This window comes from Grampus griseus, assembly GCF_964374135.1.
Source record: "Grampus griseus genome assembly, chromosome: 8".
In the NCBI taxonomy this organism is placed as follows: Eukaryota; Metazoa; Chordata; class Mammalia; order Artiodactyla; family Delphinidae; genus Grampus; species Grampus griseus.
In genome coordinates, this window is record NC_139002.1 from 110,230,927 (window position 1) to 110,245,750 (window position 14,824).

At 59.5% G+C, this 14,824-nt stretch overlaps 1 long non-coding RNA gene across 1 annotated transcript; it reads right to left on the reverse strand.

Annotated features, from left to right (window-relative positions):
- Window positions 1-1,380: 1,380 nt before the first annotated feature.
- LOC309825851 lies at window positions 1,381-6,971 on the reverse strand. The gene is made up of 3 exons (XR_014297067.1): window positions 6,679-6,971; window positions 4,161-4,270; window positions 1,381-2,413 (listed from the first exon to the last, which is right to left on the reverse strand). It is a non-coding gene; the product is annotated as an uncharacterized lncRNA (long non-coding RNA).
- Between the last annotated feature and the right edge of the window lie 7,853 nt (window positions 6,972-14,824).

A 14,824-nucleotide genomic window follows, 5' to 3' on the forward strand; every position in this document is an offset into this window, starting at 1 on the left:
AAGCCCGAGGAGCCCCCGGACCCCCACAAATCAGAGCCGTGTCCAGTGAGGGTGGAGTACCGCAGGCGCCCCCGGCGGTGACCCCAGCGTGCAGGGCCCTCCTGAGCCCTGGCTGGACACGCCCTTCCCAGGCAGGACAGCCTGTGAGGCCGGGGCGGCCGGGGCAGAGGCCCTGCTCCCGGAGGCCCAGCTTGGCTGGCACCCTGGGCTGAGGGGTGGGCAGGCGTCCGGCCCTGGCGCTTGCCCTGGCCGCAGCGGGGGGTGGGGGACCCGGTACAGAGGGACAGGGAGTGCAGCCCACGGGGTGGGTGACGGGGGTGTGCCTGGCCCTCTCCTAGGCTTGGCAGCCAGGCTGGGGGCACGGGAGGGGGTGTTGCTGCCGCCGGGGCTTCGTCTGGCCGTGGGCTCGGAGGGCGCTGGGGGGTGGCAGGTGTGAGGCAGAAGGACCAGCAGGGAAGGGAGAGTTGCCTGGACGAGGCCGGGATTGAGGGCCGTGGCTCTAGGACCCAGAGGGCAGCACGGGGAGCCCGTGCCCTTCGCTGATGGGGACATAGACTGGGCCCAGGTCCCCGCCAGCCCACTGCTGGGGGAGCTCTGCAGGGAGACCCCTAGCCCTGATGCACTCCAGCTGTCCTCGGTGGTCACCTACCATGCATGGCATGTTTCTCGTCAGTCATCAGCTGGACCAGCGCCCAGAAGGCGTCCTCCTCACCCAGGAACGTCAGCAGGATCGCCATGACCTGGCTTATGCCCTGGCAGTGTCCACCTCTTGCAAGAGCCAGATGTGCATGGAGGACCCACCTGGAGGCCTCTTCTGCCCCCTCCACACTACCACCTCAGCTCCTGGATGGGCTCCCGCCTGGCCGAGCTCACACTGCCCTGGAGGGGCCCCCTGAGATGCCCTGTGGGCTGGAGAGCCCCTGAGCAAGCTAGGCGCCAGCACCACAGCAGCCCCAAGCCGGAGGCTCTGGGCGCCGTCCTGGGTCCCCTTTCCCAGACGAGGCGAGGGAGGCGATGGGGCCCGGCACAGTCTGGAGGTCCTGCCATGAGGTCAGGCTTGGGGGGCCTGACCTGGGAGAGCACAAGGCCAGGGGGCTGGCCCAAGACCCCACTGTGGGCAGCCCGTGGGGTCCTCTCAGCTGGTATTCCTCGAGGGAATGTTCTGGAAAGAGCAGGTAGAGCAGAGCTGCCTCCCTGGGGGCCCCACAAGAGTTCTGATTACTGGGAACCTTCATCCCTGCCAAGTTTCTGATTAATAATACAGCATTTTTAGGATCAAAACTCGAGTTTCAGGGGTAAAGTCTACATGCAATGAAATATAAGTATCCCAGGTGTACAGTTTGACAAGTTTTTATTTTCTTTATTTTTTCTGTTGGCACACATCACAGTTCAGTCTCGGGGATGTACAGCCCCTTGGGTTTTCACACACGGGCGAGGCCGCCGCATCCGTGCTCCGGCCTAAGATCCCACCCCGTTAGCCCTGGCGGCCGCTGACCCTCCCCCTCCCGGGGCTGTGCTTTTTCCAGAACGCCCTGTGAGTGGAATCACATGTGGGTCTGGATTCCTTCACTTGGCAAAATATGTCTAAGACTCATCCATGCTGTTGAGTGAATCAATAGCTTCTTCCTTTGTGTTCCTGAATTAAAGTCCATTTCATGGAATCCCCCAGTTTATCCATTCCCTCGATGAAGATGATCTTGGTTGCTTCCAGTTTTTAACGATCACGAACAGAGCAGTGAATATTGCATGCAGGTTTTATGTGGGTTTAAGTTTTCAGCTCATTTGGGTAAATACCAAGGAGCATCATTGCTGATCACATGGTGAGGGTATATGTAGTGGGCTTTTTTTGACTGCATTGGGTCTTCATTGCTGCAGCACGTGGGCCCTAGAGCACACGGGCTTCAGTAGTTGTGGCTCGTGGGCTCTCGAGTGCAGGATCAGTAGTTGTGGTGCACAGGCTTAGTTGCTCCGCGGCATGTGGGATCTTCCTGGGCCAGGGATGGAACCCGTGTCCCCTGCATTGGCAGGTGGATTCTTAACCACTGCGCCACCAGGGAAGTCCCAATATGTGTAGTTTTGTAAGAAACCACCCAGCTGTCCCCCACAGTGGCTACACCATTTGCATCCCCACCAGTGCTGGATGAGAGTTCCTGTTGCTTCACATCCTTACCAGCACTTTGGTTCTTATTCTGCCTGAGTCCTTAATTAGATATATGATTGGCAAATATTTTCTCCCACTCTGTAGCTTTTTCATTCTTTTAACAGTGTCTTTTGCAGAATGAAAGTTTTACATTTAGATATAGTTCTTTCTCTCATAGGTGTCTTCTGTCTCACCTAACCGGCCTCTTTCCCAGTGTCCATGGCCTCACCCCATCCTGGCGTTCTGGTTTTCTAATGCAACAGGTGAGTTGCCCTGCAAACAAGCCAGAGGTTTAAGATGGAACCAGAAGTTGGGACACAGCCGTGTTTCCTCATTTGTGTATCCAGTAGGCTGTGTTCTCAGACCGCAGTGGCTGGGCCTGAGGCCTAAGATATTTACGATGTGGTGCATTATAGGAAACCTCCCTGATTCTGTGCCCAGGCCTGCAGATGGGCAGGGGTGGTGGGTTGGTGGGGCCCACCAGGCTTATCCTCACACCCGGGGCTCCTGTCTGCGTGAGGCCTGCAGCCTGGGGGCTGTGGGGTGATGGAGGTTCTGAGGGCCAGTGGCGGCTGACTCGCCCTGGGCCCGGCCTTGCAGGTCAGCAGAGACACAGCCACGCTCTGGGCCGAGGCAGGCATGGGGCTTCCCAGCTTCGGGCCCGTGGAGTCTCCTCGGTAGAGCAATCTTGTCATGAGAGGAGCGTGGGAGGTCCGGGCGACCACTTGGGCAGCACAGCCCACGCCTGCCTTGATGCTCCCGGCGCCGTCTTGGCCAGACCCCTCTCCTCTCCGGGGTCAGGGCTCTGAAGAGCATCTCTTGGGCCAGAGCGAGCTTGCTCTGTTGGCTATTCACGTACGCCCCGAACCTGTCACGGCAGAACCTGCCCTCCTGCCCACCCACAAGGTCTGCCCGGCCGGCAGGGTCTTTGCGCCATACCCAGTTACCCAGATTGGAACAGGTTGTCCAGAAAGGAGTGAAGCGTTGGGAGGCCCGACATTAGGGCCCCCACTAGGGCTGGAGATTAGGGGTTACAGGAAATGCTTCAGGTGTAGCAACAGGGTCAAGGGCACGCATGAGAATCCCTGTGTCTTCGTGTCCCGTCCCGTCCCCGCCCCCCCGCAAAATCCCACTCAGCTTTGTGATCTTAGTTCCCCAACCAGGGATCAAACCCTGGCGCTCGGCAGTGAAGGTGCCGAGTCCTAACCATTGGACCGCCAGGGACTTCCCAAGAATCCAGTTTTTTTTGTTTGTTTTTTTTTTGCGGTACGCGGGCCTCTCACTGTTGCGGCCTCTCCCGTTGCGGAGCACAGGCTCCGGACGCGCAGGCTCAGCGGCCATGGCTCATGGGCCCAGCCGCTCCGGGGCATGTGGGACCTTCCCGGACCGGGGCACGAACCCGCGTCCCCTGCGTCGGCAGGCGGACTCTCAACCACTGCGCCACCAGGGAAGCCCAAGAATCCCTGCTTTTAAAATGCATACTGAGAACCTAGGGACGGGGTGAGGCCAGACATCTTGGGTTCTCTGTAAAACACCTGTGCTGGTCAAGTGTGTGGTGAACGCAGGACACAGGACAGGACAGTGTCGCTAGTGTTGGACCTGGGTGATGGAATTTGGGGGTTCGTCACACTTTTTAAAATTAAATGATGGAAATTGTCTAAAAGAGCAGAAATATATAACTAAAAACATCAAGATGGGGCGTCATTTTGACCCTGCCGACCCGCATTCGTTCCATTCGTTCCCCTGGGCTCGGGTCCAGCCTGGTCTCTGGTGCCTGGAGCCCCTCACCTCCCGCGGGGCCCTCTGGGGCCTGTTGAGCCAGTCCAGACCGGTCCCCACTCTCCCCGCGCGCCCCCCGCCCCCCCCCGCCCCGTGCCCCACACCGCCGCCCTCGTTCCTCACGTGCCCACTCGCGCCCCCTCGAGGCTCAGGCGGCACCGCCAGGCCGGGGGCCGGGCACCCGCCATCCCAGCTTCAGACCCAGGCCCACGCCTCCCCCCGCGGGGCCCCGGGGACCCACCTGATGCCGTAGCGCTCCCGGAACATGATGCGGTTTCGGAAGGCGCGGTTCCCACCCAGGTCGATCTGCTTTAGGTCCTGGGAGTACAGCCGGGCCTGCGGTTTCGGGCTCTGTGGGCGGGGCCAAGGGGCGGGGCAGGCGTCAGGCGGAGCCCGGACCCACGACCACCACCGCCGGACAGAGCGCACGCTGCGAGGAGGCTGGCGGGAGCTGAGCTGTTTCTGCAGAAGCCTCACTGTGCGCATTTCTGAAGCCAGGGCGGGTCACGAGTGACGCCCACGTCCAAGGTCCAGACCCCCGCCCTTTAGGGAGGCACCGTCCAGGCCAGCTGGACCCCTCCTCCGCCCGCTGCATGCGGCCTCCCAGGATGACAGCGCCCCAGGGAGGCGGCTCCCAGGTGCGTGGGGAGGCGGAGAGGGCGGTTGGGCCTCTGTTCCTTGACCCCCGCCGGAGTCCCACCGCCAACAGGCGGGGACACGAGGGGTGAGGCGGGGTGAGGCGGGGCAAGGCGAGGACAGTAAGGGCGGCTCACTGCCTTGTTTCCCAAGAGTGAATCTGGCACCAGCCCGACTCAGGGTCCCCGGGGACGGGGACGGGAGGGCTGCTGGGGGCTCGGGCTCCCAACAGCCAGACGCTAAAACAGTCCATGAGGAATGCAGAGCCCCGCGGCCCTGACACCCCCCCTTCTCAGACCCCTGGTTAAGAAGGCGAAAAACATATCCTTGGGGCTCCCCTTAGGCCTAACAGACATGCATGTTTCCCGTTTCAGAACTCTTTATGTTCATACGGAGGGACATTCTTGATCTCTGTATGTATCTGCCCTGTTTCCGGGGGCCCTTTGAGAGCTTCCGGACTGAGCGTGACGCTGGCTGTAGTCCCACAGTTAGTGGGTGTCCGCCACATTCTTAGCCTCGTAGGTTACCCGTCCTTGGGTTGCTTGTGGAAGCATGACCACTGTCACATTTCCCCTACTGGTCTTACTTGGTCTGGGTACACAGAGCGCCCTCCCCGGGCAATGTGACCTGGGGGTACCCTCGGTGGAGAGGGGGTGCTGGGCGGTAGGAACAGGCCAGGTGTAGGGACCTCTCTGGGGCGATGGGAAAAGACCTGCTTCTTGTCCGGATTCAGTCCTTCTGTTCAGCTGAATGCAGGCCTGTCGTTCATCTGGTTTGGCTTTGCTTTCTCCTTTCATGGCTTCTGTGGGTGTCTCCTTGCTCTTTTCCCCCTGGTTTCTATCCCTTGCTGTGTGACTCTGTCCCCCCAACTGTCTAGGAGGGCTTAGTTTGATTCCAGGTGGCATGTGTCCGTATCTGGACACAGTGTCTGCACTAGGCCAAGTGGGATGGGCAGCAGGGGGGTGGGTGGGGCCTTCCAGGCAGGTGGGCCTCGGGGCCTGCAAGCCTGGGAGGTGCCAGGAAAGTGCTGGGGATGGGCAAGGGGTCCCTGAGGCCCAGCCCCCCAAGCTCCTGATGTCCTGGCCTGTTGGTGCGGCCCCCGCACAGGTGGAGGGGCCATACCTGGTCGTCCCTTTAAAAAAAAAAAAAAACTTATTTATTTATTTTTGGCTGCATTGGGTCTTCGTTGCTGCGTGCAGGCTTTCTCTAGCTGTGGCGAGCGGGGTCTACTCTTCGTTGTGGTGCGCGGGTCCTTGTTGCAGTGGCTTCTCTTGTGGAGCACGGGCTGTAGGCGCACGGGCTTTAGTAGTTGTGGCATGCAGGCTCAGTAGTTGTGGCTCGCGGCTCTAGAGTGCAGGTTCAGTGGCTGTGGCGCACGCGCTTAGTTGCTCCACAGCATGTGGGATCTTCCTGGACCAGGGCTTGAACCCATGTCCCCTGCATTGGCAGGCGGATTCTTAACCACTGCACCACCAGGGTAGCCCTGGTATTTCCCTTTGTTCTCCACCTTCACCTTCTCCATGTCCAACAGCAGAGACCATACCTGACCTTGCACCTGTGGGGGGATTCCTTTGTAGACCCGCCGGCGCATCTCCGGGAGAGAAGCCAGCTGTGAGACAGGTGCAGGGGATGCCAAGGAGGAGAGAGAGCGAGAGGCGTCTGGAGGATGCTCCGGAGGGGCTGGGTCTGCCGCAAGTAAGAGCGGGCCGTGGCCCCGCTGCTCCCTTCCTGCGGGGTCCCCGGCTGGGCTGGCTGCGGCCCTGGCATCGGACTCTCCCCGGGCCTTGTGGGGCACCCAGCCCAGCACCCTTCAGGGTCAGGATGCTCAGCTTGCTACCTTCTCGCCACCCTGGTATTTACTCCAATCCCTCAGCATCTTCACCCACTTGTCAGCTCGCCCGATCTCCTGGGCTTTTTGCTGGAAAATGGGAAATGGTGGTGCTGGCCCAGCTGCCAGCTTCCTAGGGTGGCCCTGATGGGCGTGACCTCAAAAGGGCCAGGAAAGGCGCAGACCCCTCAGCCCGAGGACCCCTTGACGGCTCTGGGGTCAGGGCGGCAGGGAACCGAAGCTGCACCCACGACGTCCTCCCCCCTCCCGCCGGTGCAGCATGGATGGCTCTTACCCTCGCTGAGTGGGTGCTGCAGCCGCTGATGCTGAGGCCCTGGGTGCTGAGGCTACGCAGCTCCCCTGACTGGAAGGCAAGAGAAGCAGAGCGTGAGGACCTGCACCCGGCCGGGTGCCCAGAAGGCCCCACCTGCCCCCATCAACCCCCAGGTGTCAGCCCAGGAGACTGCGGAGGGGAGGGCTGACTCCAGGAGGGTGCTGGCTCAGGGATGGGCTGCGTCCCACAGCAGCCCCAGGAGGTGCCCCACCTCCTGCCGATGCTGGTCACCCGCTCTGTTCCATGCCCTCCCGGCCCCTGCCCTGCTGGAGCGCAGAGGCCCCCGCTCAGGGCTCTCAGGTGAGTTGCTCCCCAGGGCCTCACCCTGCTCCAGAGTGGATGCCTCCGTCCAGGTGAGTCACTCCCCAGGGCCTCACCCTGCTCCAGAGTGGACGCCACCGTCCAGGTGAGTCGCTCCCCAGGGCCTCACCCTGCTCCAGAGTGGACGCCTCCGTCCAGGAGCCCAGCACCCTTAGCCCTGCTGCAGACCAGCTCCGTCCAGGTACATGCACGTCTTCTCCTCTCTCCCCCACCGTGGCCCGGCCCGGCCTTCTACCCCGAGTCTCCTCCCAGCCCCAGACCGAGGGGTCAGGTCGTCTTCAGCTGCAAACTCCGCCTGCGTCTGTCTCCTTCCCGTGAGCTTCTGAGGCCGGTCCTGCCTGCTCCCCCTGCCCGTCCCTCCAGCGCCTGAGGCCACACCTCTCACTGTCCTCCGGGCCAGAGCCTCGGAGACCTGTGGGCCAGGCGCGCCTCACCCTGTGGCCACGCTCTGCAGAGTCTGCTAACCAGGCTGAGCCTCCCTCTGACCTCGGAGGCAGAGGCCAGGGCCAGGCATGGAGGCCACGCGGCTGAGGCCCAGGCCTGGACCAGCGCCCAGCCCTGCCCCCGCCGCCTCCCCGAGTCCTCTCAGCTCCAGCCCAGTGCAGACCCTGACCCGCCGTGGCCACCAGGGGTCGAGGCCCTGAGCTGGGGCGATGGGTCCCGCCTCCAGAGAGGTCTTTCTGCAAAAGGAAACCTGCCCCGAGATGGGAAGGAGGGGCATCCTGATGCCTCATGGCAGAAAACGTAGCCTGTCGGCAACTTTGTACAGCGAGCGGTCAGCATCTTCCCCGGGTTCCACTGGAGCCCCTGCCTGGCCCTGAAACCCACAGAGGCCAGAGGTGTGGCCAAAGGAGGGGCAGGACACCTCCCCTGCCCTGCGTCCCAGGAGCACAGCACGAGACCCACCTGCCCGAGTGGGAGCTGCTCGTACCTGGCTAGGATCCTGCCTGGGCCACCTGGTCCCACTGGCTGTGACCGCCACCCAGGCCATACCCGCCCCTCCGGGTGAGGATACCCACCTGGGTTCCGCCTTCTCAGCCTTGGCCGGGATCCCCGCCTGGAACATAACTGTTCCTGCTGCTGTGGCTCCCACTGGGCCGCACCTGCGCATACCTGGCAATGGGCCCCACCTGGGCCTCACCCGCCCCTCCTTGGCTCTGATCCCACCAGGGACATATCTGCTTCTGCTGGCTGTGCTTCCCCACCTGTGCTTCCCCACCTGGGCCTCACCTGCTGCTGGTGACTACGATCCTTACCGGGGCTGTACCTGCTCCGACTGGTGACGATACCCACTTGGGCCTCACCTGATCTACCTGCTCTGATCCCCGCCGGGCCTCACCTGCCTGTCCTTGGCTCTGATACCTGCCTGGGCTGCACCTGCTCTTCGTGTTCACCGTCTGCCGGGGTCTCACCTACTTGTGTTTGGCTGTTATTTCTGCTCGTTCCAGGGCCAGCAGGGTCTCCGGCTTCTCCATGTGCGACGCTGCAAGACAAAAATATCCAAATATCCCAGTGTGCTAAAGAGCTTCAGAGAGCCAGCAAGTTGAAGTTGGCTCCTTGTCGGCAGCTCCCCCATCTGTCTGATGAGGGGAGAAAACCACGCCGCCGGGGTGGCGGGTCATGGCTCGCACCCACACCTCGTAACACTTACTTCCGCTTCCAGACTCCCCTCCGAGCCGCCTGGGAAATCCTGTCACAGTGAGGTGATGAGGGGCAAGCAGGGGGCCAGGAGGCCCAGGCGAAGTGCTGAGCTGCGCAGTGAGCTGCGATCCTGGCCTTGGGCGCTGAGCAAAGGAGAGGGTGGCTGCCGGCTGCAGAGGGGCTCCTGCGGGAATCACAGTTTGCTCGAGCATCAGAAGCACGAGCAACACGGGACTTCCCTGGCGGCCCAGCGGTTAGGACTCTGTGCCTCTACTGCAGGGGCACGGGTTCCATCCCTGGTCGGGGAACTAAGATCTCACATGCTGCATAGCATGGCCACACACACAACAAATAAACAAGTAAAAAAGCACGAGCAACAGAAAAAAATTGATAAACTGGACTTTATCAACACGAAAAACTTCTGTGCTTCAAATGACACCATCAAGAAAGTGAAAAGACACACAATGAATAAAAAGATTTGTGAATCACCTATCTGATAAGGGGCCTAGTATACAGAATATATAAAAACTCCGAACTCAATCAAAAGAAGTAGACCAATTAGAAAATGGACAGAGGACATAGATAGACCTTTCTCCGAAGTCTACCCAGCTTCAGAGACAAGGCCACGGGACACACCACTCCTCACCCACGGAATGGCTATCACCAGTAGCACAAGGATGCGGAGAAATTAGAACCCTCCTGTATTGCGGACAGGAAATACTGATCCGGGCTACAACATGGATGGAGATGATGCTCAGTGAAAGAAATTGGATACAAGAGACCACAGTGATCCCATTGATCTGAAACGTCCAGCATCGCCAGATCCGTAGAGACAGAAACTCGACCAGTGGTCTCCAGGGCTGGGGGAGGGGCTGGGGGGGTTCTCTGCTGACGGATACGAGCCTTTGTTACGAGGTGGTGAAATGTGGACACAGTGGTGATGGTTGCACAACTTTGTAAATACTCTGAAAACCACTGATCGGTGTATTTTAACAGCTAAATTTAGTGATGTGTGAATTGAAGAAAAAGAGCTCTCTGAGCCCGATTCCCCCCAGTCTCAGCCCCAGGAGACCCTGAAGGTGGCAGGGGCGCTCCTGGTCAAGGGCGGCCCTGGGCTCCTGCCCACTAGGCTCCTCCCAGGACCGGGCGCCCACCCAGGATGGCCCCACTCGGGAAGCAGAGCAGGGACTGGGGACCGGGGGTCTCTAGGACGAGATGCTCACACCTACTCCAGCTGACTGAACTCAAAGCTGGTGCTGGCTGGTGAATCAGCTCAGACTACACCGCAGCTGATCAGGAGGGTGTGGCTTGGGGAGAGGAGGACATGTTTGACCTCAGGCAGCCTCTGTGCTGCTGAGACCGTCTCTAGGTCCACAATTCTGAACAAGGCGATGGGGGAAGGGCCTCACGGTCCCCATTCACGCAGAGGGACCCACTCGTTCCTGGACACTTGCAGAAGGCCCAGCCCATCGGGAACACGGCTGGGATGTGTTGGGCCAGTGACACGTCAAGAGGACTTGGGACAGGGCACTGCTCAGGATGAGGCCCTGTGTCCCAGCCCGGCCCACAGCCCGAACACAAACGTCCTCACCTGGCAGTGCCCCTGATCTGGGGCACGATGGACAGGGTACTTCGAGGACGCAGGGCACAAGCACAGGGCTTGGAGAGGGCACCAGGCTGTGGGGCTTCCGAAGCTCTGAGCACCTCTCCGCACCCTGCCCTGCTCCGCTCGCCTCCCCTCCATCCACACGCCTCCCCTCCCCTCCCTCGCACCCCTAGCCTTCACCCTTCACCTCCTCCTGCACCCTCCCCTCCTGCCCGCTTCTTGCATCCCTTCTCCATCCTTCCTCCTCCTCTGTCCCCACTGGCCACTCGCCTCCACCCTTCCTTCCGCATTCTCCCCATTTCCCGACACCCAGACCTACTCCTCAGCCACTCAGCCACTCTCCCCTACTGCTCCTGCGTCCCACCGCCCTCCATCTTTCCTGTCCTTCCCCCTCTTCCTGTCTTACCTCCTCCTCCCTCCGTCACCCTGCATGCACCTCCCCACTGGCTCCGTCTTCTATCTGTCTCCCCCTGCTCTTCCTCCCGCATCCTCTCTACCCCCTCCTGCTGTCCTTCCTCCTCCTCTGGGCCAGGTGTCTAAGCTCTGACCTCGGGCTCCTCACGTGGACACGGGCACCTCTGGCAGCAGCCCTCCCCCCACGGAGGCAAAAGGGGCTGCAGGGGCCTGGCCCAGGGTCAGTGGGGTGGGGTCCGAGTCAGCTTGGCTGGAGCCAGAGAGGACGGAGGCACCCACCCATGGGCCTCTGTCCCCACTGTGGCCACAAGAGACGAGGTGATGCTTACCCATCTGACCTCTTGCTGCTGGGAGATGTGCCTCCTCGATGGAAATGCACCCAGGGACGGGGCAGGAGAGATGGAGCTGGGCAGGTGAGGGTCAGAGAAGGTCAGGGACCCCGGGGGCCTCCAAACACCTACGGACACGAAGAAGAGTGGGTGCCAGGCAGCGGGTGGAACTGTGGGGTCACTGCCATTCCAACCCACAATGGGCCTCACGTCATTGGTCAGGGTTGGCACTGAGCCCTTTCCCTCTAAGGGGTCTTGCCTTTGGAGGAGGGTCTTGTCACCAGGCAGGGGAATGTGACCAGGGTCAGGTGGATTCGGGCAGGTGCTGGCTTCTGGCACACGGACCCTCAGGACCAGCCCGTCCCCAATGCCTGAGCACATTCCCCCATCCCTCACCCTGCTGGCTACCAGTGCCAGGTGGCTACTTATGCCCACCCTAAGCCTTCGCAGTCTGAGTTAAATCCCTATAGCGATTTCCACCCAGGCCTCAGCCAGCTTCTTTGAGGTTCTCTGGGTCTGACGGCCACATCAGAGGCTCACCAGGGTACAACCTTTATAGGTACCTGCACCCTAAACAAATACAGACGCTCTGGACTGGCCTGGAGCCCCTGGCTCACCCCCTGCTCTTCCTCCCGCATCCTCTCTACCCCCTCCTGCTGTCCTTCCTCCTCCTCTGGGCCAGGTGTCTAAGCTCTGACCTTGGGCTCCTCACATGGACACGGGCACCTCTGGCAGCAGCCCTCCCCCCACAGACCGATTACGTGGCTGGATGCGCCCGGCCCATGGTCAATGCTGGGGGGTCAGCGTCGTCTTGGCCGCATCCCAGGAAGGATGGAACCGCCCATCTGGTGACCTCTACCCCCAACGTGGCCACAAGGGACGAGGGTGCAGGTGATGCTCACCTTTCCGGCCTCTCAACTGCTGGAGCGGCGCCTGGTCTCTACAGATGGACTGCGGTCGGGTCGGGCGAGGGTCAGAGCAGGTCAGAGACCACGAGGGCTCCCAACTGCCTACGGACATGAAGCACAGTGGGTGCCGGGCAGCAGGCAGAACTGCGGTGTCGCTGCCCGGGTCAGAGGTCAGGATCAGAACCGAGCCCTTTACCTCAAAGGTCTCTTGCCTTTGGGGGAGGGTCCTGTCACCATGCAGGTCTCAGCCGGGAGGCCTGGCCCTCTCCCGCCATCCCTTGGCCCATCCTCATGGAGTCCAGCCAAGCCGCCTCCAGATGGTCCTGTATCACAGTTATCCACTCCCCCTCCCACAGCATCACTGAGTGTCTTTTTCATTTACCAGTCTTCAAAGTCTTCATGATTACCTTCGAGGTGTGTCTGCTGTTAATGGCTGTGAATGTGCATTTCGTGGGTCCATCAGGATGTTATTGAAGTCCCGCACTGACGGGCACTCATGCTTTTCAGATCTGACAAATGCAGCCGGAGGGCTCCAAGCTCATGCTCTTCCCACCTGGAAACGACGCTGTCTGTCCCCTCCGTGCTCTTTGAGAAAATATTTGCAAATGAAGCAACTGACAAAGGATTAATCTCCAAAATTTACAAGCAGCTCATGCAGCTCAATAACAAAAAAACAAACAACCCAATCTAAAAGTGAGCAGAAGACCTAAACAGACATTTCTCCAAAGAAGATATACAGACTGCCAACAAACACATGAAAGAATGCGCGACATCATTAATCATTAGAGAAATGCAAATGAAAACTACAGTGAGATATCATCTCACACCGGTTAGAATGGCCATCATCAAAAAATCTACAAACAATAAATGCTGGAGAGGGTGTGGAGAAAAGGGAACCCTCTTGCACTGCTGCTGGGAATGGGAATTGGTACAGCCACTATGGAGAACAGTATGGAGGTTCCTTAAAAAACTAAAAATAGAACTACCATACGACCCAGCAATCCCACTACTGGGCATATACCCTGAGAAAACCATAACTCAAAAAGAGTCATGTACCACAGTGTTTATTGCAGCCCTATTTACAATAGCCAGGACATGGAAGCAACCTAAGTGTCCATCAACAGAGGAATGGATAAAGAAGAAGTGGCGCATATATACAATGGAATATTAGCCATAAAATGGAACAAAACTGAGTTGTCTGTAGTGAGGTGGATGGACCTAGAGACTGTCATACAGAGTGAAGTAAATCAGAAAGAGAGAGACAAATACCGTATGCTAACACATATATATGGAATTTAAGAAAAAAAATGTCACGAAGAACCTAGGGGTAAGACAGGAATAAAGACACAGACCTACTGGAGAATGGACTTGAGGATATGGGGAGGGGAAGGGTAAGCTGGGACGAAGTGAGAGAGTGGCATGGACATATATACACTACCAAACGTAAGGTAGATAGCTAGTGGGAAGCAGCCGCGTAGCACAGGGAGATCAGCTCGGTGCTTTGTGACCACCCAGAGGGGTGGGATAGGGAGGGTGGGAGGGAGGGAGACGCAAGAGGGAAGAGATACGGGAACATATGTATGTGTACAACTGATTCACTTTGTTATAAAGCAGAAACTAGCACACCATTGTAAAGCAATTATACTCCAATAAAGATGTAAAAACAACAACAACAACAACAACAAAAACCATACATCTGGAAACATCTCTAAATAGTTCATGGGTCTAAGAGAAATCATAATGGAAATTAGAAATACTTAGACGTGACAATACCAACAGGCACAGGAAGGCAGCTGAAGTGTATTTCAGGAGAAATGCAGAGTCTTTACGTGTTTTAATGGAGTCACAGGAGACACCGGAAATCCGTGAGCCGCTCATGGACTCGGGAGGCTGGACGCAGAGCAGGGCAGAGCCTCGGGGTGGAGGGAAGAGGATGAAGGAGGACACAGGAGGGCCCGGGGCTGGTCCTTCCAAAGGCCTGGAGCCCACGAGCTTATCCACCAGCAAGCACTCAGCTTGGGGACCCACGGTGCGGGGACAGCCCCCGAGAGCACGGGAAGGAGGCTGCGCGTCTCCTCACCTGAGCTGCAGGGCCTGGAGGGCCGAGGCGAGAGCTGTGCCCGGGCGTCCGGGGACGCAGCCCATCTGGAGCTCCTCGCCGCCGCGGGGCGGCCTGTCCTCACAGTTGGTTTCCGCTGAGCTCATCACAAGCTGCGTGGACGTCTGCGTGTGATGCCACCAGGTGGCTGGACACTGGGGTTCTGGAGAGAGTGCGGGGGGCTGGATTTCAGGGAGGCTTTGCAAGGAGGTTATTTTTAAACTACAAGAGAGGACCCCAAGGGCCAGGCGGCCGCGGGGGGGTGCGGCCGGGGTCAGGGCTGCTGAGGAGGGGTGTTGGCGAGGAGAGGGGTGGGGGGGACGAGGGTGCAAGCCGGGGAAGGTCCAGAGGTGCAGAGGCTCCCTTCCGCCTGCTCGGTCCCTCCCAGAGGTGCCAGCATGGGCAGGAGGCCCAAGCTCCCACGTGGCAATTTCCCCGCCCAGCTTCCTGAGTCTGCTCCCTGCCGGGGTCACAGCTACAGCCAGGACAGCAGGTCCCGAGGAGATGCCTGCTGCTTCTCAACCCCTAAAACCAAGTCTAAGAGAAGAGAAGATCTCCGTGACCATCCATCCCTTCAGAGTTTCTGGTACCTGGGAAGTCCAAAGTGCCAATTAAACCAAAGGAACTCCGTCCTAGACCCCAGAGCTCTGAGGTGAGTGCGTCGCCCTGCCAGGCACCGTGTGCCACCTATCGTGGCCCTGGCGAGAGTCCAGGAACCTGGTGCCTCAAGTGTGTGAGACCCAACGAGGACAGCCCAGGCCCCAGGCACTCTCACCCCGCGTCCAGAGGC